The following is a 24329-nucleotide window of genomic DNA, read 5'->3' on the forward strand; positions in this document are numbered from 1 at the left end:
GAAGAAGAAGAAGAAGAAGAAGAAGAAGAAGAAGAAGAAGAAGAAGAAGAAGAAGAAGAAGAAGAAGGAAGGAAGGAAGGAGAAAGAAGAAGATAGTGAAGAAGAATTAAGAAGAAAGAAGAAGAACCCCCCCCCCCATGAAGCTCTGAGTACCGATGTACTTCTGGCAGTTTCCTGTCTGTGAACCCTGTTACATTGTAGGAAATAGCTGGTTACAGCTGTTTCCAACTGCCAAAACAGCAAGCAGCAGTTACATCACTTGCCAGCAGTAAAAATGTCACCATGTAATAAATGTCAGAATATAAATCAGGGATTTAAAATATTTTCCAATGGACAAACACTGACTAAATCATTTATACATAATTATTGTAAAAATGAAGCACTTTTTTATTACATTTTTTTCACTGCAGTTCCTCTTTAAGTAGTTGTGGGGTGCCAGAATCAGAGCATGAGAAGGAGAAGGTTCCATGCGGAAGCTGAGGAAGATGTGGTGTTCTGTGTTAAATAGTCAACGACGTACTGACAATCTTGGGGGTTGAGGGTATTTGCCTTCTAAACACTGTACTTCGGTCGAGGGCCGCACAAAATCATGCCAGCATGACCTCGAACAGACCTGTGGGGTGCCTGTCTCTGCCTCTACCTTTTATTTTTTCCATATGGGGGGTAACAATATTCAATAGTGGTAGACAGTGTGTGTAATCACAAAGAAGTACACAACCAGTGTAAAATACACAGCAGCTGTGTGTGTGTGTGTGTGTGTGTGTGTATCACAGGGCTGTGTATTTTAACACACACAGAGAGATATCCTATAGTGCTTTTAATCACAAATACAGTTGTGAGCTAAGCACTGCTTATGATACACAGTGTGCTAGCTTGCTTGCAATAGTTAGAAGTGTATAGTAGAACTGCAAGGGCCAGCAACTGACTGTGGCCTGTATGCAGTGTGTATGCCACACAGATATCATTAACAGATACAGTTGCAAGCTAAGCACAGCTTATGATGATAGACAGTGTGCTGGTTTGTAATAGATAGAAGAGGATAGTAGAACTGCAAGGCCCAGCAATGACTGTGGCCTGGCCTGTATGCAGCCTCTCTCTCTCTCTCTCACACACACACACACACACACACGCACCGCACGCACGCACGCACGCAGCACACACACACACACTACCAGTACCAATATGAGCCCTCAAAAGGGCTTTTGTTTTGGGGTGCTTTCAGCAATAAAGAACAGCCTAGCTAACAGTCCCTGTCTCTCTGTGGGCGGTATGCAGTGTGTCACCCACAAAGAGAGCTATGGTATAGTAAGTTAAATCACACAAATACAGTGGAAAGATATGCACTGGTATAATACAGTGTGCTAGGCCTGGCACAGTACAGAAAGAGCCAGCTGCGATAGGGAGGGCTGTATCTATCCAGTGTCAGTGTAACACACACACACACACACACACACACACACACACACACACACACACACACACACACACACACACACACACAAAACAGTATGAGCCCTCAAAAGGACATTTGCTTTGGGTTGCTTTCAGCAATAAATAACAGCCTAGCTAACTGCCCCTGTCTCACAGTGGGCTGTATCTATGCAGTGTCACCCACAAAGAGAGCTATGATATAGTAAGTTTAATCACACAAATACAGTGGAAAGATAAGCACTGGTGGTAACACAGTGTGCTGGCGGACTACAGCAAGGGCCAGCTGAGACTGTGGGCTGTATCTATGCAGTGTGACCCACAAAAAGAGCTATGTTATAGTGTGGTATGTGGTATATGGTATAGCTATGGTATGTGTTCGCCACCAGCCGCGGACAGCTGAAATCCGTGCAAACCATTCGGGCCATCTCTACTAACTTGTATATATGTATATTTGTAAAGAAACCCCTTTTATTTAACCCTTTAAAAGAACCCCAAGTGTCTGGTCATTAATATAGAGGTAAGTAACATAATCTAGAGTACATTGTACACCATCCCCACTGTCAAACATGGTGGTGGGAACCTAATGCTTTGGGGGTGTTTTTCAGCCAATGGACCAGGGAACCTAATCACAGTAAATGGCACCATAAAAAAAATACATGAGGATTCTCAACGACAATGTCAGGCATTCTGCAGAGAAACTTGGCCTTGGGCACCAGTAGACATTTCAGCATGACAATGACCCAAAACACACAGCAAAAGTGGTAAAGACATAGTTAGCAGACAATAACATTAATGTTTTGGAGTGGCCCAGCCAGAGTCCTGACTTGAATCCAATTGGGGATCTGTGGAGGGAGCTACAGTACAGGATGATGGCAAGAAGACCCTCCAACCTGAAATATTTGGAGCTCATTGGTAAAGGTGAATGGGCAAAAATACCTGTGGAGACATGCAGAAAGCTGGTCTGCAATTATAGGAAGCGTTTGATTGCTGTAATAGCCAATAAAGGCTTTTCTACTGATTATTGAGAAGGGTATGAATAATTTTGGACTGGACACTTTTTGCTTCAATGTAAATAAAAGTTGACAAATCCCCCCCCCCCCCCCACCCCACACACACAATAATGCCTCTTGTACATCAACTTATTAACTTTTGGGAAACACCTATGTCATTTCTGTAATGATCCGTTCAGCTGGCTGCACAGACTGACAGCTGTTTGAAAATTCCTCCAGTCTGTGGGCTGCAGGTCTCTGGAAGAGAGACCTGTCTTTTCTTTTCAAGTTTCAGACCTGCTTTGCTGCTGAGGGATTTGCATACATTTGTTATGCAAATCGCCTAGCTGCCTCCTTTGAAGGCTGGCAGTATAAAAGCCAGGTTCTCCCAGAATCCTTTGCTGGTCATCCTTCATGGTTTGTTACTGATGAACTCTCCTAGAGTATCAGCCCTGTTTGTTTGCTAAAGTTTATCTTAGAGTAATTCTTGGGACTGCACTAGGCAGCTCCTCTAGTGCAGTTAAATTGCTTTATCTGTTTTGTCTGTGTAGCCTCTTTGCTGCGATTGTCCTGTCGCCAGCGGTGGTCGACAGGAAATCGTTCTGTCTGTCTGGTAGTGCTAACCAGAGCAGCGGTTGCTACTGGTAGCCCCTCCTGTTCATCTGTTTGGATCGCACTAGCCTCTAGTGGTATCGGCTGTGGATCCTTCTGATCTGTGTTCCTGGAGTGTAAGCTGCAGCAGCGGTTGCTACTAGCTACCTCATCTGTCTGTCTTGTTTGGATCGCACTAGCCTCTAGTGGTAAAGGCTGTGGATCCTTCTGATCTGTGTTCCTGGAGTGTAAGCTGCAGCAGCGGTTGCTACTAGCTACCTCACCCATCTCTCTTGCAGTTGATCCTGTTAAACCTATTCTGTACTTGGTTCACACTCGCTCTGGCGGAAAGAGCAGTGGATCCTGCTAGCCTGTTTCTGTACTTGGTTCGCACTCACTCTGGCGGAAAGAGCAGTGGATCTTTCCTGTACTGTCCCTGAACCCGGATCGCACTCGCACTGGTGGAAGAGCGGTGGATCTTATCTGTCCTATTCCTGCTTGCTTGCTATAGGCTCGGTGAGGTAACCGTTAAGCAAGCGCTCGCGTTCTCTATTTTCGTGTTTGTGTGTCATTGGTTAGTTAAAGATGGCGTGCTTGTCTCTGTTGCGCTTAACGTGCGGAGACCGCGCCATAAACGCGTTCGCTGTTGCGAATGAGTGCGGTGTTCGCGTTTAGCTAGCGTTTGTTGTTTTCCTTATCTCTCATTGTGGTTTGCTGTGCCTTTGCTCCTCTCGAGTTCTGTCTTGATTCGGTCTTGTGTCACTTCTGGCCATCGCCTCTTTCCTGCGATTGCGTTCCCGCTTTGTTTCTGCTAATGTGTGTTCACCGCCGCTGGGTGGCGACTAGTTTGGTGGACACACATTTAGTCTGTCTCTGTGCTCTCTCTCTTAGAGGGCTATCGTGCCCTACTTTGCCTTTATCTGTACAATTCCCATCTGGCATCTGTGGCCGTGCGGAGGCTGTGCTCGCCTGCACTCCACAGCTCCATCTGCCAGTGGGAATTGCCCTCTACAGGTGCATAGCACCTAACATGGGTTCTACCTTAATTATACGCTTGTGGAGGATTTCCGCCGTGTCAGCGCGCATCTTGTGCGCTGACCACGGAAACGATTCCGCAATCGTTACAATTTCCCGTCAAAAAAATGACTTGCTGGTTGAATAAAAGTAACTTTAAGTCAAAATTTGCCATGTGTATGAATAATTATAGGCAGCACTGTATATATATAGAATGAAGGTCGAAACTAACGTCAATACAGTCGTACTTGTGATTACAGACATTTTTGATGAAGTTCCCTAAAGGCGAATCATCCATTACGAGCACCCCTAATCTACAACATTTCCAATATCCACACTACCATTCATCACTAGAGATAGCCTGAACGGTTCACCGGCGAACTGTTCCAGGCGAACTTTTCCAGAAGTTTGATTCGCCCCAGATAGTGCACCATTAGGGTCAACTTTAACCCTCTACAGCACAGTCAGCGGGCACATTGTAGCCAATTAGGCTACACTCTCTCCTGGAGCCACTCCCCCCCTTATATAAGGCCGACTCCACCGGCCATTACACTCACTCGTGTGCCTGCTATAGTGATAGTAGGGTGAGCTGCTGCAGACTGTTTCTCCTAGGGAAAGATTAGTTAGGCTCTTGGCTTGTTAGCTTGCTCCTGGCTGATTCGTATTGCTATAGTAGCACCCCACAACAGTTCTTTTGAGAGCTAATCTTGTTCTTGTGATCTATTTTTTTTCTGTGTGTCCCACTGACACTTGTGTTGCATTGACAGCCTTGCTAATTCATACTGTGTGTGTGCGCCACTACCAGGCCCAGCACATTCAGTGACTACCTGTGTGACAGATGCACATTGTAATACCAAGTACTGCATATACCTAGTACCTGTTGTGTTGAGTGAACCCACCTCATCACTGCATATACCTAGCTTTTGTGTTGAGTGAACCCACCTCACTGCATATACCTAGCTGTTGTGTTCAGTGAACCCACCTCATCACAGCATATACCTAACTGTTGTGTTGAGTGAACCCACCTCATCACTGTATATCCCTAGTTGTTGTGTTCAGTGAACCCACCTCATCACAGCATATACCTAGCTGTTGTGTTCAGTGAACCCACCTCATCACAGCATATACATAGCTGTTATGTTCAGTGAGCCCACCTCATCACAGCATATACCTAACTGTTGTGTTCAGTGAACCCACCTCATCACTGTATATCCCTAGCTGTTGTGTTCAGTGAACCCACCTCATCACAGCATATACCTAGCTGTTGTGTTCAGTAAACACACCTCATAACAGCATATACCTAGCTGTTGTGTTCAGTGAACCCACCTCATCACAGCATACACCTAGCTGTTGTGTTCAGTGAACCCACCTCATCACAGCATATACCTAGCTGTTGTGTTCAGTGAACCCACCTTATTACATATACCTAGCTGTTGTGTTCAGTGAACCCACCTCATCACAGCATATACCTAGCTGTTGTGTTCAGTGAACCCACCTCATCACAGCATATACCTAGCTGTTGTGTTCAGTGAACCCAACTCATCACAGCATATACCTAGCATCCCCCCCAAGATGGACAAAATGGACAAACCAGGTAGAGAAAGAGGTAGAGGCAGACCCAAAGGAAGGCCACCCGGCACCGGCAGGTCTGTGCGAAGTCATGTTGATGTGATTTCTTGCGGCCCTGGCCCAAAGTACAGTGCTCAGAAGAAGGCACGTGCCATCAGCTCCCAAGATTGTCAGGACGTGGTTGACCATTTAACACAGAACACCTTATCTCCCACAGCCACCAGCGCTACTACAAGCACTACATCCGCTGCATTTGACACTTCGCAGGAGTTATTTGGTGGTGAAATCACTGATTCCCAGCCAATACTGCAACAACAAGATGAAGGCGCTAAGCAATTTACACTACCTTATATGTGTGAGTTAGGCGACACTATGGACGTAACGTGTGAGGATGAGGATGATGAAGTACCTGCTGTTGGTGCAGTTTTTTGAGGTGTCTGAGGCAAGCGAAGCTGGGCAGGATGATTATGATGATGACGATGATACGAATCCCACGTATGTTCCCAATAGAGGAGATGAACAGGGGGACAGTTCAGAGGGGGAGTCAGAGAGGAGTAGGAGGAGACGAGTTGCTGAAAGAAGCAGGGGGAGCTCGACGTCAGAAACAGCTGGTGGCAGCGTCCGGCACCATGTATCGCCACCTATGTACAGCCAGCCAACATGCCCTTCAACGTCAGCTGCTGAGACCACCATAGTGCCATCACCCCAGGGGGGCTCAGCGGTTTGGAAATGTTTTAGTGTGTGTGCCTCAGATCAGAGCAAAGCCATCTGTACTCTCTGCCAGCAAAAATTGAGCCATGGAAAGGCCAACACACACGTAGGGACAAGTGCCTTACGAAGGCACCTGGAGAAAAGGCAAAAACTGCAATGGGAAGAGCACATGAGGAAAAGCAGCACACAAAAGAAAAGCCACCCTCCTTCTCCTCTTCCTCCTTCAGGTGAAGCATCTTCAGCCGCTTTCTCTCTTGCACCTTCACAGCCAACCTCCTTCACTTCGCCTCTGACCTTGAGCGGTTCCTGCTCCTCTGCCCACAGCAGCCAGGTATCCGTGAAGGAAATTTTTGAGCGGAAGAAGCCAATTTCTGCCAGTCACCCCCTTGCCCGGCGTCTAACAGCTGGCATGGCAGAACTGTTAGCTCGCCAGCTGTTACCATACAAGCTGGTGGACTCTGAGGCCTTTCCGTAAATTTGTGGCCATTGGGACACCGCAGTGGAAGATGCCAGGCCGCAATTATTTCTCTAAAAACGCGATACCCAAACTGCACCGTGAAGTGGAGAGGCAAGTGGTGTCATCTCTGGCACACAGCGTTGGGTCAAGGGTCCACCTGACCACGGATGCCTGGTCTGCCAAGCACAGTCAGGGCCGCTACATTACTTATGGGTCAACCTGGTGGCAAGCAGGGAGTACGTGGCTGTGCAGCGGACAAACTTGTGACACCCCCATGGCTTTCAGGCAGGCCTCCTCTCCATCTGCTAAATCCTCTTCGCTGTCGTCATCCTCCTCCTCCTTGGCTGGTGCCGCGATCTCCTCTCCAGCTACACAGCCCCAGCTCCCCAGGGCCTATGCTGCATGCCAGGTACGATGGTGTCACGCTATCTTAGACATGTCTTGTCTCAAAGCGGAGAGTCACACTGGACCAGTTCTCCTGGCTGCTCTTAACAAACAGGTGGATCAGTGGCTGATCCCGCACCAGCTGGAGATCGGCAACGTGGTGTATTACAACGGCAGCAATCTCCTTTCCGCTTTGAATTTGGGAAAGCTGACACAAGTACCCTGCATAGCACATGTTCTCAATCTAGTCATTCAAAGATTTGCGTCAAAGTACCCAGGCTTAGAGGATGTCCTGAAGCAGGCCAGGAAGTTGTGTGGGCATTTCAGGCGGTCTTACAAGGCCATGGCACGCTTTGCGGACATTCAGCGGAGAAACAACTTGCCGGTGAGATGCTTGATATGTGATAGCCCGACTCGCTGGAATTCGACTCTGCTCGTGTTCTCTTGCCTGCTAGACCAGGAGAAAGCCGTCACCCAGTACCTGTACAATTACAGTAGATGGACACAATCTGGGGAGATAGGGATGTTCTTGCCCCCGAACTGGACACTGATGCGAAATGCATTCAGGCTCATGCAGCCGTTTGAGGAGGTGACCAACCTGGTGAGTCGCAGTGAAGGCACCATCAGCGACTTGATCCCCTACGCTTACTTCCTGGAGCGTGCCGTGCGTACAGTGGTGGATAAAGCTGTGGAGGAGCGTGAAGAGGAACAGTTATGGCAGGAACAATTGTGGGAGCAATTTACATCAGAACCAGATGTTTCCTCAACACCTGCGGCAGCACAGAGGGGGAGGAGGAAGAAGATTCATGTGGGGAAGAGGAGTCAGACTCGGATGATGAGGAATGTGTTTCTGTGGAGGAGGAGGCAGCAGGAGAAGAACAACCGCAGCAGGCGTTGCAAGGGGCTTGTGCTGCTCAACGTCCCCATGGTATTGTTCGTGGCGGGGGGGAGGAGGAGGAGGACTTACCTGACGTCACTGAGGAAGAGCAAGAGGAGATGGAGAGTACGTCTGGATCCAACTCAGATGCTGTCCAGCCTGTTGAGGGACCCCTGTATAAAAAAAACTCAAGGGGAATGAGCTGTACTGGGTGGCCATGCTACTAGACCCTTGGTATAGGCACAAAGTGGCGGACATGTTACCAACTCACCAGAAGGCAGAAAGGATGCAGCACTTGCAGAACAAGCTGGCAACTATGCTTTACAATACATTTAAGCATGATGTCACACCACACCGCAAAGGTACCACTGCCAGTAATCCTCCTCCCATATCTACGCAGGCAAGGACAGGACACTCCAGCGATCTCATGGTGATGTCGGACAAGCGGACATTCTTTAGTACAATGCCTCACCTTAGCCATTCCAGATCCACCCTCCACCAATGCCTGGACCAGCAGGTAGCCGACTACCTGGCCTTGAGTGTAGATGTAGACACTGTAAGCAGCGATGATGAACCCTTGGACTACTGGGTGCGCAGGCTTGACCTGTGGCCAGAGCTGTCCCAATTTGCCATCCAACATCTGTCTTGTCCTGCCTCAAGCGTCCTGTCAGAAAGGACCTTCAGAGCAGCTGGAGGCATTGTCACTGAGAAGAGAAGTCGCCTAAGTCACAAAAGTGTTCAGTACTTCACTTTTATCAAAATGAATGAGGCATGGATCCCGAAGACTAAGTCAGTCCCCACACACAGCATCTTTGCCTGCAGGCCGCTTGACTGCCTTCTCCGCCATCACCAACAGGGTCCAGGACTCCAGGCGCATTCCTGAATTTTGAATTTTGCTAGCAGCGGCCGCTATACTAATTTTTCTGGTGCGTGTACATGCCTGCCTAATTTTTCTGGCTGCACTGCGGCTGCAGCAACAAAACAAAAGGTATGTACATGTGCCCGTTCCCCTTTGTGATCATTACCTTGCCGCAGTGAGGGGCTTGCGTATCACAATGAAGCAATGACCGCCAATGACTGTAGCTCTGACGAGCTTTGGGCTGTAGCTCTGCCGAGAATGAAGGCAGAGCTACAGCCCAAAGCTCTGCCTCCCCCAGCAGCACAATCCACGACCAAGAAAGTTGTGGATTTTTGCCCTGGGATTTGTTTTTTTATAGCGATTTCATCCGCAGGGATGCAGCGTTTTAGGTAGGGCAATAGGGTTAATGAAGTTAGTTAAGTAAAAACGGCATTTGCTCTGGTACCCATAGGCGTAGCTCATCCACTAGAACCCTTTTGCAATTTGTCAGTGAAACAAACACTTGGGACTCATGGAGAGCAATGCACCCAGGGGAGAGGGGACACACTTTCTTTTCCCACCCCCCACCAGAGTTACACTAGAATTGACTACACTTTAATGGATGTCTTGTTGCTAGATAACTTAGAAATGGCTGACCACCTAGAAATATCCTGGTTAGACCATGCGCCTGTAATTGCTAGCCTCCGCACAATCTGTAGCAGACGCTCACCAAGCTAGAGGTTGAATGACTCTCTCTTAACCAACACCGAATCAGCCTGCACTATCACTGAGGAGATTAATTAGTTTTTCCACTTGGCTTGCAAAAGTATTCGGCCCCCTTGAAGTTTTCCACTTTTTGTCACATTACTGCCACAAACATGAATCAATTTTATTGGAATTCCATGTGAAACACCAATACAAAGTGGTGTGCATGTGAGAAGTGGAACGAAAATCATACATGATTCCAAACATTTTTTTACAAATCAATAACTGCAAAGTGGGGTGTGCATAATTATTCAGCCCCCTTTGGTCTAAGTGCAGTCAGTTGGCCATAGACATTGCCTGATAAGTGCTAATGACTAATTAGACAGCACCTGTGTGTAATCTAATGTCAGTACAAATACAGCTGCTCTGTGACGGCCTCAGAGGTTGTCTAAGAGAATATTGGGAGCAACAACACCATGAAGTCCAAAGAACACATCAGACAGGTCAGGGATAAAGTTATTGAGAATTTTAAAGCAGGTTTAAGCCACAAAAAAGATTTCCAATGCCTTGAACATCCCACGGAGCACTGTTCAAGCGATCATTCAGAAATGGAAGGAGTATGGCACAACTGTAAACCTACCATGACAAGGCCGTCCTCCTAAACTCACAGGCCGAACAAGGAGATCGCTGATCAGAAATGCAGTCAAGAGGCCCATGGTGACTCTGGACGAGCTGCAGAGATCTACAGCTCAGGTGGGGGAATCTGTCCATAGGACAACTATTAGTCGTGCACTGCACAAAGTTGGCTCTTATGGAAGAGTGACAAGAAGAAAGCCATTGTTAACAGAAAAGCATAAGAAGTCCCGTTTGCAGTTTGCCACATGCCATGTGGAGGACACAGCAAACATGTGGAAGAAGGTGCTCTGGTCAGATGAGACCAAAATGGAACTTTTTGGGCAAAAGGCAAAATGCTATGTGTGGTGGAAAACTAACACTGCACATCACTCAGAACACACCATCCCCACTGCCAAATATGGTGGTGGCAGCATCATGCTCTGGGGTTGCTTCTCTTCAGCAGGGACAGGGAAGTTGGTCTGAGTTGATGGGAAGATGGATGGAGCCAAATACAGGGCAATCTTGGAAGAAAATCTCTTGGAGTCTGCAAAAGACTTGAGACTGGGGCGGAGGTTCACCTTCCAGCAGGACAACAACCCTAAACATAAAGCCAGGGCAACAATGGAATGGTTTAAAACAAAACATATCCATGTGTTAGAATGGCCCATTCAAAGTCCAGATCTAAATCCAATCGAAAATCAGTGGCAAGATCTGAAAACTGCTGTTCACAAATGCTGTCCATCTAATCTGACTGAGCTGGAAATGTTTTGAAAAGAGGAATGGGCAAGGATTTCAGTCTCTAGATGTGCAAAGCTGAGCACCTGAAGTCCCTTAGACAGGAACTCTGCTCTTCACTTTTCTCCAAAGCTGACTACTCTATCAAATTGATGAATCAAAAATTTTATGAAAAAGCAACAAAAGCCAGATACCATGCTCGCGAGGAAGCGTAGTCAGAGACTCACTCTTAATAGGCTAAATCCTGTCACAGACTCTCAGGGGCAGTTACTGCATAACCCCACAGCAATACTGCAACAGTTCGCTAGTTATTACCGCGACCTGTACAATGGCACAACCACAGACAGGGACAAAATACAGGCCCCAGACATCCTGAATCACCTTGCCCGCATCCCTATCCCTAGGTTTGATACCTCTCAGATCTCACTCCTCAACACCTCTATTTCTGCAGAAGAGGTTCTGGAGGCCATCAAGTCCTTGAAACCCTCTAAGGCCCCTGGTCCGGATGGATACTCCCCACAATACTTACATAGTTACATAGTTATTTTGGTTGAAAAAAGACATACGTCCATCGAGTTCAACCAGTATAAAGTACAACACCAGCCTGCTCCCTCACATATCCCTGTTGATCCAGAGGAAGGCGAAAAAACCCTTACAAGGCATGGTCCAATTAGCCCCTAAAGGGAAAAATTCCTTCCCGACTCCAGATGGCAATCAGATAAAATCCCTGGATCAACATCATTAGGCATTACCTAGTAATTGTAGCCATGGATGTCTTTCAACGCAAGGAAAGCATCTAAGCCCCCTTTAAATGCAGGTATAGAGTTTGCCATAACGACTTCCTGTGGCAATGCATTCCACATCTTAATCACTCTTACTGTAAAGAACCCTTTCCTAAATAAATGGCTAAAACGTTTTTCCTCCATGCGCAGATCATGTCCTCTAGTCCTTTGAGAAGGCCTAGGGACAAAAAGCTCATCCGCCAAGGTATTATATTGCCCTCTGATGTATTTATACATGTTAATTAGATCCCCTCTAAGGCGTCTTTTCTCTAGACTAAATAAACCCAGTTTATCTAACCTTTCTTGATAAGTGAGACCTTCCATCCCACGCATCAATTTTGTTGCTCGTCTCTGCACCTGCTCTAAAACTGCAATATCTTTTTTGTAATGTGGTGCCCAGAACTGAATTCCATATTCCAGATGTGGCCTTACTAGAGAGTTAAACAGGGGCAATATTATGCTAGCATCTCGAGTTTTTATTTCCCTTTTAATGCATCCCAAAATTTTGTTAGCTTTAGCTGCAGCTGCTTGGCATTGAGTACGATTATTTAACTTGTTGTCAATGAGTACTCCTAAGTCCTTCTCCAAGTTTGATGTCCCCAACTGTATCCCATTTATTTTGTATGGTGCTAGACCATTAGTACGTCCAAAATGCATGACCTTACATTTGTCAACATTGAATTTCATCTGCCATGTATGTGCCCATATAGCCATCCTATCCAGATCCTGTTTTTTTAAAGAGATTCTCACTCCAGAGATAGACTTATGAATAGACTAATGAATGGTGAGGAAGAACTTCCTCCCGAAATGTTAGGGCCACTATTGTGGTCTTTTTCTAAACCCGGTAGAGATCCGGCTGAGGTCAAGAATGACCGACCTATCTCCCTAATAAATATTGACCTCAAGAGCTTGGCTAAAGTATTGGCTACGAGACTCAACAAATGCCTCCCCTCCGTTATCCATCCGGACCAGACTGGTTTTATCATGGGCAGACAGACTACTAACAATGTTTGGAGGATCCTGAGGTTGATAGAGCGTGGTTCTGTCGGACACCTTCTCTGCTCCTCTCTTTGGATGTGGAGAAGGCGTTCGACAGGGTTGACTGGAGATACATGAGACTGGTGCTCTAGAGATTTGGAGTTTCGGGGGGCTTCCTGAATGCCATTAGAAGCATGTACACAGCTCCTTCAGCAGCTGTGAGTAATATGGGCTTGGTTTCACAACAATTCCCAATTCTCAACGGGACTCGGCAGCAGTGTCCCCTCTCCCCTTTCCCCTCTCCTATTTGCACTGTGTATCGAGCCTCTCGTCATCCTGATAAGAAAATGCTCTGAATCTCAGGGATCGAGATCAATGGGTCATCATACAAAGTGGCATTATTTGCCGAGACACAGGTCTCTCTCCTTAATCTCTTCAAACACATTGACAGTTTTTGTGAAATCTCTGGTTTTAAAATTAATAAATCAAAATCTGAGGCAATGGCTTTTGGCCTTTCTGAGACCCAAAAACAGGATTTGGCCTCTGCATTTGGTTTCACATTTAGGGATAAAGGAATTAAGTATCTCGGAGTGTCTCTCACGCCAAACCTTGACCAACTGTATAGCGTAAATTATACCCCTATGTTGCCAACTCTCCATGCTCTTCTTAATGAATGGTCTCGTTTTCACCTATCCCTGATGGGCTGAATTTCCGCAGTCAAAATTACTTTACTCACCAAACTGTTATACTTATTTAGAGCTCTACCTATAGCAGTAATCCTGAGAGATATCAAGAAACTACAGTCCCATATCACCAAATTCATTTGGAATCATATGCTCCCCAGGATTAAAGGGACACTTAAGCCAGGAATATAAAATCAGTTTTACTTTCCTGGGGCTTCTACCAGCCCCCTACAACCGTCCCATGCCCTTGCAGTCATTCACGAAGCCTCCGGTCCCAAGCCACCAGCTAGTATTGTTTTCGCTGACAGGCCCGACAGGCCTGGCCACAAGTATTTTTCTTCAGGTTCTTATCCGCAATAGCATCCTGTGCCTGTGCAGGATGCTATTGAGGATGGGAACATGAAGAAGGATACGCATGGCCAGGCCTGCGCAGGCGCAGAAAGCCCACTCACTCCCTGTCAGGGCCATTCAGCGAAAACAAAACTAGCTGGCGGTGGAGCACCGGAGTCTCCGTGAGTGACTGCAAGGGCACGGGATAGCTGCAGGGGGCTGGTAGAAGCCCCAGGCAAGTAAAACTGATTTTTTATTCCTGGCTTAAGTGTCCCTTTAAATATCAATACCTAGCTAGAAGTAAGCCTCACGGCAGATTTGCAGCCCCTCAGTTGCTTTTTTATTTCTATGCCTCCCGATTAGCGCAAACTTTGCAATGGGCTTCCCCTCCAGGTAGGACTAGATGGGTGGACTTAGAGGCCTCATCAATTAAACCCTTCTCAATCTCTAGTCTCATTTGGACCCCCCACCCCTCACCTTCTTGAGAACCCTATCATCTCGATTTCAATATCCCTCTGGAAAAAAATATCCAAAAGGTTGTCCTTAGACAAACTCTCTTCTCAATTAGCCTCCTTATTTGGCAACAATAATTTCCCCCAGGCCTTCAGTTATCAGCTTGGCACCACTGGACGGGCAAAAATATTTTCCGCATATCTGATCTCCTCGAGGAGGGGAAGGTACTATCTTGGCAAGCAATCCCTACCAAATACTCCCTACCCCCCTTGGAGATATTTCACTACTTACAATTAAGAGAGTTTGCCATTTTCAAGGTCAAGAAAGGCCTTCGACCTGAGCTCTGTGAGGTTGAGAAGGTGTATCTAAATAGCTACTCAGACAAAGGTCTGATTTCAGACATGTATTCTCTTCTCTGGTATCAGACCTTAGATGTTGTTACCCCTGCTATGAGCAAGTGGACTAAATAACTAAATAAAACATTGGATGACAAAGGGTGGCTTTCCATTTTCAATAGCATGGCCAAGTCCTCAATAAATTTCATTTTGAAGAAGTGTGCTTATAATATATTATATGACTGGTATCGCACTCCTTCTAAATTGCATCAATGGAACCTAATATCAACCGATACATGTTACAGAGGTTGTGGTCAAAGTGCTGATCAACTCAACTGTTGGTGGAGCTGCCCATGTGTCAGGGGCGGACTGGCCCGGGGGGACGGGAGGCAATTGCCCCCCGGGCCGCCTCTTCCCCCTGTGTTATAGGCCGGGGGGTTTCTGGCCATGTGTTTAGCATAATTAATGGAGGGAGGCCGACATCGTTCCTACCGCTCCCTGGGCCCCCCGTCCTGTGTCGTCTGTTGGCAGATAGGACTAGAGGCAGCCGCGGTAAATCAGCTCCAGGCTGCAATGATTGATCTGTCCTTCCATCCTCTGCGGCGGCCGCTCATTCTTCCTCCACTTCCTGGTTCTGCGCATCACGTGATTACACGCAAGGTGCAGAACTGAGGCAGCTGTAGCCTCTAGAATGAGCGGGCGCTGTGGATGGAAAGACAGATCATTGGAGCCGGGTAGGTGATTACGTCGGAACACCGGTGAGATTGAAACACCCTGCGGCTACCTCATATGCTGCCAACAGGGGTGATTCTATGCCCAGCACACAGCGGCCTCGGGGGGGGGAGCACTCTTTTCTATGTAGGGGATTTAAAATGTTTGAAAGTGCCTATATGTGTGTGAGGGGAGGATCGAGAGGCTGGCATCTCAGCACTCACAGTTCCGGGGGGGGGGGGGGGAGAGCTTTGAAGCAGCTCTGTGCCCAACACCCATGAGGGTAGGGGTTTAAGCACCTCTGTGTCCCGCACCCACAGTCTGGGGGGTGGAAAGGGGAAGCATCTCTGTGCCCGGAGTGGGGGAGCACATCTGTATCCAACAGCCACTGTCTGGGGGGTGGGGGGTTTGAAAGCACCTCTGTGCCCTGTCTAGGGGGAGCACCACTGGGCCCAGCAACTACTGTCTGTGGGGGGAGAACTTCTGTGCCCAGCATTACAGTGCCTGAGTGTCCCACCTCTGATTAGCCTCCAAGTGCCTGCATGCCCACCTCTGATTAGCCTCCAAGTGCCTGCATGCCCACTAGTGTTGGGCGAACACCTAGATGTTCGGGTTCGCGAACGTTCGCCGAACATCGCCGCGATGTTCGGGTGTTCGCGCCGAACTCCGAACATAATGGAAGTCAATGGGGACCCGAACTTTCGTGCTTTGTAAAGCTTCCTTACATGCTACATACCCCAAATTAGCAGGGTATGTGCACCTTGGGAGTGGGTACAAGAGGAAAAAAAATATTTGAAAAAGAGCTTATAGTTTTTGAGAAAATTGATTGTAAAGTTTCAAAGGAAAAACTGTCTTTTAAATGTGGAAAATGTCATGTTTCTTTGCACAGGTAACATGCTTTTTGTCGCCATGCAGTCATAAATGTAATACAGAGAAGAGGTTCCAGGAAAAGGGACCGGTAACGCTAACCCAGCAGCAGCAGCACACGTGATGGAACAGGAGCAGGCGCAGGAGGAGAAGGCCATGCTTTTTGAGACACAACAACCCAGGCCTTGCATGAGGACAAGAAGCGTGCGGATAGCATGCTTTTTACCGCCATGCAGTCATAAATGTAATAAAGATAAGAGGTTCAATAAACAGGGACCGGGCGTCAACGCTAACCCAGCAGCAGCAGACGTGATGGAACAGGAGGAGGCGCAGGAGGAGAAGGCCACGCTTTCAGGTGCAACTCAGGCCTTGCATGAGGACAAAAAAATGTGTGCGCAAAGCAATGCAATGAGTAGTTTTCAGGACACAATGGGCTATTCGGAGGAGCTATTCCCACCCCCACAATCTTCTACCTGTGAAAGGTCAATGGAACAGCCACAAATGTTGTGCACGGATTCACAACCTTTTTCTGTGGAAAATGCACCTCGCACTGAAATGCAAGGCGAGGCCGAGGATGAACATGACGTCAACAACTCAACATGACGCAAAATGGGGGCGGAACAGAAAGCTGCTTTCAATGTTTTGAAGGCCTTAATTGCCTCCGGTGGCCAGTTAGATGCATCATTCATCGCACCCAAATCCCAGAGCAATGTGTGCAGGAATTTGAATCTCAGGAGGTGTACCGAGATCATCTGGACAAGTGACCAAGTGACAAGTGACAAAGTGACCAGTGACAAAGTGACAAAGTGACAAAATGACAAAGTGACAAAATGACAAAGTGACAAGTGACAAAGTGAGAAGTGACAAGTGACAAAGTGACAAGTGACAAAATGACAAAGTGACAAGTGATAAAGTGAGAAATGACAAGTGACAAGTGACAAAATGACAAAGTGACAAGTGACAAAGTGACCAGTGACAAAGTGACAACTGACAAAGTGACAAAATGACAAAGTGACAAAGTGACAAAGTGACCAGTGACAAAGTGACAACTGAGAGGTTGTTCTGGGGAGCTCCACTGCACTCAGTCGCATATGAGGAGAGGTCTCGTCGGGACTGCTGATCCTCCTCAGCTTGCTCAAAGCCTTGAGGGTTCCTGAAGATCCTCTGCTTGGAGTTCGCCGGGGTTCAGCTTGGTGTCGGCGGCGTCCTCCTCACTCCAACGTGGCAGATCTTCTGTTGAAGGAAAAAAAAACAAACATTGTTAAAAGTCCAGTACCGCTTCTGAAGGACTCACCAAGAGATGCAGGAGCGCTTCAATCTAGCGCACCATCGCTCGCTGGGTGATGTCCCTGCCTACGCGCTGGAATTCTACGCTGCACATGCTAGCACGCTTTTGCGCAGTGCCGAGGCGCATTCCAGCAGCTAGTAGCTACCAAGCTTCTGTGGATCTGATTGGGCCACCATGTTGGATCTCTGCCAAGTCCTCCAAAATTTTGAGCAATCCACGTTGCGTGACTGAGCAGTGACAACTCTACAGTCAGCATTACAATACCACTGCTGTGTTTACTGAAGAAATCAATGTTGAAGATGGAAACCGCTGGCATGATGCAAGTGGGGGATTCTGAAGATGAAAACGATCAGCGTGATGATACCAACATCAGGCAACCTGCCTCAGGAAACGCTGGTCCCAGCTATGACAAAGAACAGGACGAGGAACAGCTGGAGTTGGAGCAGGAATTGGATGCCCCCACTGCCGAGGGACAGAGCGGTGCACGTTGGACTTCCACAATTTAGCGGGAAAGGACAGCAGAAGAGGAAGAAAGTGATGCTGGTGACGAATATGGTGCATCACAACAATCACAACGCTTACAAGAACATGAAGACAGAGGAGTCTGGCAGGACTCTCTGGCACACATGGCTCAATTCATGCTAGACTGCATTGAACGCGGCCCGCGCATTATTCACTATTCATTATTATTCATTATTCTGGAATCTGGACAACACCAATTACTGGGTTTATACCCAGTTTATACAAACACAATGTTAAAAAACTGATTGAAGAAAGTGTCAGACAGGTCAAAAATGGAACAATTCCAGCAGGCCCTTGAGGATGGAGACTTTAGAGAGGAGATTGACATCCTCCTCCTTCTCTAGCCAGTTGTACGCCGACAGACTGACTTCAGCAAACCCAGGAGGACCAGGAGGGCAGCAAAGAACACAAGCTGCTGCTAGTGCCGAAAAGGGAATGGTATTGGCAGTGTCCTTGGAGTGGGAACATTTTCTGACACCCATGCAGCAGCCCACAGAACAGCAATCGGGCAGTTCCACGTCCTCCAACACCAATCGCCTGGAGAAGATGGTCAAGGTCCAGGACTACATGTCAGATGGCGTAGCTGTGTTGAACAATCCATCTGCAGACAGACGGTGAGTGTGACAGGCAGCACAGAAGGACCATGGCAACTCACTCATAGTACCACAGTTTGATAGTGCTGCCCAAAAAATTATATGGATCCGTGGACCCGGGCACTGCGGGCAGTACTGGGAAGTGGGAACGCAGATTTTAGTACCTAAACACACGATACAACATGTTTTCCGGGGTCGGACTCTGAGGCACATACAGATGGTCCCGATCATCATCCTCATCATACAACTCTTCTCCTGAGTCTGACCCACCCACCACCTCTGCCACCACAACATCCCCAGACACAGACCCCTCATCGTCCTCAACATTAACTTGGGATGCTGGCCTGAGCCAGACCCCCTCCTCCACATCAGGCTCCATCATCTCCTCAATGGCAGCCCTCATTAATCGTTCTGGCGACGGACCGATGGACACAACATTCTCCTCCGGAGAGGGCTGCTGCTGACCACTGGCTGCTGGAGTGGATGTTATAGCTTGCGTGGGGCGTTGGCTGTTGCTGTTGTTGGGAGTGCTGCTCACAGCGGAGGTCTCTGAGGAACTCATGGTGAGCTCATATAGTGGTTGGCGGTGAGTGGAGTATTACTGATCCCAGCAATATACACACTGACTGGCAGAGTACGCAATGCTATATAGTCTGGCTGAGCGGTGTACACAGAGTGGCAGTACACACAATGCTATATAGTCTGGCTGAGCCGTGTACACAGAGTGGCAGTACACACAATGCTATATAGTCTGGCTGAGCGGTGTACACAGAGTGGCAGTACACACAATGCTATATAGTCTGGCTGAGCCGTGTACACAGAGTGGCAGTACACACAATGCTATATAGTCTGGCTGAGCCGTGTACACAGAGTGGCAGTACACACAATGCTATATAGTCTGGCTGAGCCGTGTACACAGAGTGTCAGTAAACAATGCTATATATAGCGTGGCTGAGCGAGGTACACAGTGGCAGTACACACAATGCTATATAGTCTGGCTGAGCGGTGTACACAGAGTGTCAGTAAACAATGCTATATATAGCGTGGCTGAGCGAGGTACACAGTGGCAGTACACACAATGCTATATAGTCTGGATGAGCGGTGTACACAGAGTGTCAGTAAACAATGGTATATAGTCTGGCTGAGCGGTGTACACAGAGTGTCAGTAAACACAATGCTATATATAGCGTGGCTGAGCGAGGTGCACAGTGGCAGTACACACAATGCTATATAGTCTGGCTGAGCCGTGTACACAGAGTGGCAGTAAACACAATGCTATATATAGCGTGGCTAAACGAGGTACACAGTGGCAGTACACACAATGCTATATAGTCAGGCTAAGCCGTGTACACAGAGTGTCAGAAAACACAATGCTATATATAGCGTGGCTGAGCGAGGTGCACAGTGGCAGTACACACAATGCTATATAGCCAGGCTAAGCCGTGTACACAGAGTGTCAGAAAACACAATGCTATATATAGCGTGGCTGAGAGAGGTACACAGTGGCAGTAAACAATGCTATATATAGTGTGGCTGAGCGAGCGGTGTACTATTGTTCCCAGCAGCGACACACAATGACTGGGGGGGACCCTGGCTAGCGTGGCTGGAGAGCGAACTACCCTGCCTGCCTACCCAAAGCTAAACCCACAGAGAAATGGCGGAGATATGACGTGGTTCGGGTATTTATTTACCCGAACCACGTGACCGTTCGGCCAATCAGAGCGCGTTCGGGCCCGAACCACGTGACCCGTTCGGCCAATCACAGCGCTAGCCGAACGTTCGGGGAACGTTCGGCCATGCGCTCTTAGTTCGGCCATGTGGCCGAACGGTTTGGCCGAGCACCGTCAGGTGTTCGGCCGAACTCGAACATCACCCGAACAGGGTGATGTAATGCAGAACCCGAACAGTGGCGAACACTGTTCGCCCAACACTAATGCCCACCTCTGATTAGTCTCCAGGTGCCTGCATGCCCACCTCTGATCAACCTCCAGGTGCCTGCATGCACCACCTCTGATCAGCCTCCAGGTGTCTGCGTGCCCAGCCTCCCGCCCACCTCTTGATCAGCCTCCAGGTGCCTGCGTGCCCAGCCTCACGCCCACCTCTTCATCAGCCTCCAGGTGCCTGCTTGCCCTGCCTCCCACCCACCTCCAATCCTCCTCTAACAGGCTCCTGCTTACATAATCCTAGACCGCACAGATTGGCTGCGTCCCCAGCTCCACCCCCAGCATGCTGCTTGTATGTGTATTTAACACAGACACAGCATCAGGAGTGAGCTCCGGATGAATTCCGAATGGGTTTCATTTGGAATTTATCCTGATAATTAGGCCGGTTACACACTGAAAGCGTGCAGGAGAACGGCTCCTGCACGCGTTGTGGCGTGTCGTCGGGAAACTCCGGTGCGACGCTGAGAAGCGGCGGTAGTAGTTAATTAACCCGAAGGGGAAACGGCGATTCCCGATGATAAAATGCGCTGGGACGCGGCGTACCGCAACGTATCGAAACGCAGCGTCGGGTGTGAAAAGTAAGAGGAAAGTCTATGGACTTTGCTTTTACCTTGGTTAACGCAAAGCATAGACTTTGCGTTAAAACGCCAAAAGAGGGCTCTGGTGTGAAAGAGCCCTTAATGCACCTGAGTGGGCGGGTGAGCAGGGGTTAACTTACCCAGCGTCTCTCTTTAAGGTGTCCCAATTCGTGGTGATGTGACTACCAGGCTTCCTCCTTCAACTCTGAAGGAGGAAGCAGTGGTAGTCACGTGGCAGCAAATTCAAACGCAGCTTGGGACTGCCGCGGGACGCATTAGAGAAGACAGTCGCTGGGTAAATTAACCCCTGCTCACCCGCCTGCCGCTCAGGTGCATTAATTATCAGGATGATTCCAAATGAAACTCATTCAGAATTCATCTGGAGCTCACCCCTGGCAGCCAGGCCACGAGGGGACAGAGAAAACAAGAAGGTGGGGTGCTCTCTCACTGTCACCCACCCCACTCCCATTGTCATCCACCCAGTGTCACCCTCTCCACCTGGTATTACCCTACCCACCCAGTGTCACCCTCCCCTCCCCAGCTTCACCCTTCCCCACCCACTGGCACTCTCCTCACCCAGTGTCACCCTTCCCCGCACCCAGTGGCACCCTCCCAGAAGTACCTAGTGTCACCCTCTCACCCCACTCGGCAGCTCCACCCCACCAGCACCCAGTGTTTGAAGTAACATTTGCTGCATTTCATATATGTGGGGTAATGTATGTGTATTTCACATGTGCCAGAGGTACAGTTTGCTGCATTCCATGTGTGGGAGGTAACGTTTACTGCATTTTAACGTGTGGGCATTAAAGGGGTTCTGTGGTAGTCTGTGAAAACAAAAAGTGTCGCTTGCCTGGGGCTTATAACGCCCCCCTGCAGTTATCAGGTCCCATGCTGTCACTGAAGAATCCTCCGTTCCCCGCCGCGGCGTGGAACGGAGGATTCTTCAGTGACGGCGTGGAACCTGATAACTGCAGGGGGCCATTAGAAGTAGGCCTGAACGATTTTAGGAAATAATTGAATTGAGCGATTTATGTTGGAAATTGCTATTTCGATTCGATTCACGATATCCTTCAAATCAAGCTTTGTTAGCCCTCTTTGCCTGTTTGTTCCCCCTCTGTCCCCCTGTCTATCTTTGTGCCCCCTTTATCTCTTTATGTTTCCTCTGGGTCTTTCTCTTGCCCCCTTTGTGTCTCTGTGCCGGCTCTGTTTCTCTGTGTCTCTCTCTGAGCTCGCTCTGTCTCTGTGTCTCTCTGTGCCTCCTGTCCCCCAAGCTGCATCAGTTCTGGACATAGCTTCCAGCACGAGTCCAGAGATGTGCGTCAATCCACTTCGCCTCCTGCAGGCTCTAATGCAGGGAATACTTCCTGAATGCAATGTGACATACAGAAACCCAGAGTTATGGCAAGCACAAGAGCCGGCAGACGGCGAGGACAGACAGCGTTTCGACTCGTGCGTAAGGTATGTCCAATGCTGCGGGCCGCACACGCCGGGACTTTGGGGAAGTTTGAAGCCAGTTCTTCAAACTTCCCTCACGTGGAAATGACGTGATCGTGATAATTGCCGTTTTGACGATTCTGAAATTGTGATCTTGGTGATCACGATTTCGGTTTAAATTCGATTTATCTTTCAGGCCTAATTAGAAGCCCCAGGTAAGTGACACTTTTTTGTTTTTACAGACCACCACAGAACCCTTTTAACTCCCAAAGGTTTGCCACCTTTTCCATTTGCTACATTTCATGTATCGGAAGTAAAATTTGCCTCATTGTATGTGTTGGCAGTAGCGGTTGTTGCATTTCATGTGTCGGAGGTAATGGTTGTTGCATTTCATGTGTCGTAGATAATGGTTGTTGCACTTCATGTATCGGAGGTGATGGTTGCTGTATTTATTATTTGTTATTTTGGGGCTATAGTTGCAGCATTTGACATTTTGGGGGCTCATGATTACTAAATGGTATGCTAATAAATAACATGACACAGTTTTGTGGCCCTAGGAGCGAAAAATGTCTATTTTCTTACGTCATGTCTGTTTTTATAGTATTTAGGGTTTTATTTTTCCTTCAAGGAGCAGAGCAACCGCTGCTAGGTTCATGCAGATTTGGCTCCTCTCAGGCAGGGATCACACTTGCCACCGCATTTTCCTTGCAAAAATATATTGCTGCTTTACACTGCTTTTGATACACTTGCACACGAGGAAGCCGTGCATTTGGGCTGGGACTGCCATGAACGGGCCTCTGGATTGTATTTTCCCCCCAGGCCAAAAGGTCCCAGTCCTCCCCTGCCATGTGTACAGTCCTTCTGGACAATTTGCTTCCAATTAATCTCTGACTGAGGTTCTGGGGAATGAGGTCTGGCTCGACCCGTGGGTAGCATTATTCCATAGACATAACCCCCACCTTTCAAAATGTTCTAATGCATTTATTTATAGCTCATGTTTGTAACGCTGCTCACTCTCTACTAGCACAATTGTGAAAGAATTCACCACCTCATAGATCGGCCCTTATCCTCAAAATTAGAGAGATATACTCAATGGAATATATTACCTCCTCTACTACCAACAAACCTGACAAATTTATTGGAACATGGAGCCAATGGTCGACTTGGTCCTCATCCCACTGAACCTCCATTCCTCAGCTCCCACCACACCCCCCTGTGCGCCTCTGTGCTAGAAAGGTTACGGCTGATGCTCCCCTCCCTCCCAGGATCATATATTGCTATTATGACTCATATATCGCTATTATGTTTGATATGACGGATTTTTGTAAATGTTAAAACTATTATGGTCTTTTATTATTTCATTTTGTTTCCTTTTTTTCTCTTTTTGTCCGCTTTTTTAAGCATATTTTGCATATTTACTATCACTTCATATGAGGTTGGACATACTTGCAGACATGTTGTTAAGCAATTTCTGACTTTGTCTCACACTATCTTGGATGTGTTGTAAAGTTACACGTCTTTAAGCTTTTTCAATAAAAAAAAGTTGAAAAAACAAAACAAAAACAAAAAAACAAAAAAAACAGCATTTTAGCAAGACTTCAAAGTCTCTTTAAGCAGCAACAAGTGTAGTTTTTACTACGGCCGGTATCGAACCAGTTGGGACAATGTGACCCAGCAGCAGTACTAGCACAATACCTAGCTAATGGAACACACACATCTTCTTCTACCTAAGTTACTGAGTGAGCACTGAAGGATTGCTGTAGCTGCTGATGCTGACATTTCTTCTCTCAGTGGGTGCAGCAGCAGCACAGCTAGCAACACACAAGCTGTATACTGGACTGGAGGACTACATATAATTTTATGTCCACACAGTTCTAATCTGTACATAATAAATCCAACACAGAACACGTCTGCAA

The 24329-nt window shown here is 47.8% G+C and overlaps 1 protein-coding gene across 1 annotated transcript in view; it reads left to right on the plus strand.

The window, feature by feature from the left end:
• The window catches only part of LOC137545138 (uncharacterized protein DDB_G0283697-like), a gene marked incomplete at its 5' end in the record, with an annotated part of 54362 nt that overhangs the window by 3340 nt on the left and 26693 nt on the right, over window positions 1-24329 (plus strand). The gene's annotated exons all lie outside the window — the stretch shown is intronic.

The sequence above is a fragment of the Hyperolius riggenbachi genome, chromosome 2, assembly GCF_040937935.1.
Source record: "Hyperolius riggenbachi isolate aHypRig1 chromosome 2, aHypRig1.pri, whole genome shotgun sequence".
In the NCBI taxonomy this organism is placed as follows: Eukaryota; Metazoa; Chordata; class Amphibia; order Anura; family Hyperoliidae; genus Hyperolius; species Hyperolius riggenbachi.